Source organism: Frankliniella occidentalis, unplaced genomic scaffold (assembly GCF_000697945.3).
Source record: "Frankliniella occidentalis isolate FOCC.00 unplaced genomic scaffold, Focc_3.1 Scaffold6, whole genome shotgun sequence".
Taxonomy (NCBI): Eukaryota; Metazoa; Arthropoda; class Insecta; order Thysanoptera; family Thripidae; genus Frankliniella; species Frankliniella occidentalis.
The window spans coordinates 1,528,040-1,529,704 of NW_026267136.1; positions in this window are offsets into that span (position 1 = coordinate 1,528,040).

The window sequence follows — 1,665 nt, forward strand, 5'->3', positions numbered from 1 at the left end:
CATGCGTGTATATGCGTGTCAGAGGGTGGGTAAAAGTGTGGCAGAGTGTGTGGAGCCGTGTGTATGTGTTGGAAAATGGACGGGGGTGGGGGTGGGGGGACAACTCGCTCGTAATCGTACTCATGCAAACGCCTATTCGCGCGTCGTGAGTAGTGCTTTTTAGAGAAACGGTTTCGCAGTAGAGAAAAACCGTTTTGAGGGTATGTAGAAGACACTCATAGGTCACTTTTAAGATGTGGTGCCCACCTCTACCCCGCGACTAGAACAATCTACGCGGGTTGCATACCCAGTGGGGGCAAACGCGAAAACCACGTAAAGTAAGACTTTTTCTGGCCGATATTGGGCTCAATCGTTTCGGAAATGGGAAATATCACGCAGTATGACGATCTGGCACACATCGAGGGGGTTTCCTGCCTCTCAGGCGATAAAATGTCACAAAAACACGAATTTATAGGCACAAACTATTTGTGCATCACACCCGTCGTTTGTGGTATACTTTTAATGTTAAAGCTCTCGCAGTAGAGCAAAACCGTTTTGGGGGTATGTAGTAGACACTCATAGGTCACTTTTAAAAAGTGGTGCCTACCTCTACCCCGCGACTAGAACGGTCTACGCGGGTTGCATACTAAGTGGGGGCAAAACGCTTTCACCACGTAAAATAAGACTTTTCTGGCCGATATTGGGCTCAATCGTTTCAGAAATAGAAAATATCACGCAGTATAACGATCTGGCGCACATCGACGGGGTTGCCTGCCTCTCAGGCGATACAATATCACAACAACACGGTTTTAGCCACAAATTTTATGAGCATCTGAAAAGGTTTTAAGCACGGGTCTTAATGGTATGTTTCTGGACACTGAAAACAAAGGTGTTGAACAATGTAAAAATAAAATAATGAAGTAATAAAAGCAAATGAAGGTTAAATGTGATGACTATATGATGCCACAACAAAGTACTTCAAAGCCGAAAATTCGCGTGACGCCCTCCTTTAGCCATTAGAGATAAATTATTCGATTTTCTTATCGCCTTACAGGTCGGCAACCCGCCAAATCTGTTGTCAGATTGGTATGTCCTACAGTACTTCAAATTTTAGAAACAGTTGAGCCCAATATCGTCCAGAAAAAGTCATTTTACGTGGTGAAAGCGTTTTTCCCCCACTTGGTATGCAACCCGCGTAGACCGTTCTAGTCGCGGGGTAGAGGTAGGAACCACTTTTTAAAAGTGACCTATGAGTGTCTACTACATACCCCCAAAACGGTTTTGCTCTAATGCGAGAGCTTTACCATCAAAAGTATACCACAAACGACTGGTGTGATGCACTAATGGTTTGTGCCTATAAATTCGTGTTTTTGTGATATTTTATCGCCCGAGAGGCAGGAAACCCCCTCGATGTGTGCCAGATCGTTATACTGCGTGATATTTCCCATTTCCGAAACGATTGAGCCTAATATCGGCCAGAAAAAGTCTTACTTTACGTGGTTTTCGCGTTTGCCCCCACTGGGTATGCAACCCCCGTAGATTGTTCTAGTCGCGGGGTAGAGGTGGGCACCACATCTTAAAAGTGACCTATGAGTGTCTTCTACATACCCTCAAAACGGTTTTTCTCTACTGCGAAACCGTTTCTCTAAAAAGCACTACTCACGACGCGCGAATAGGCGTTTGCAT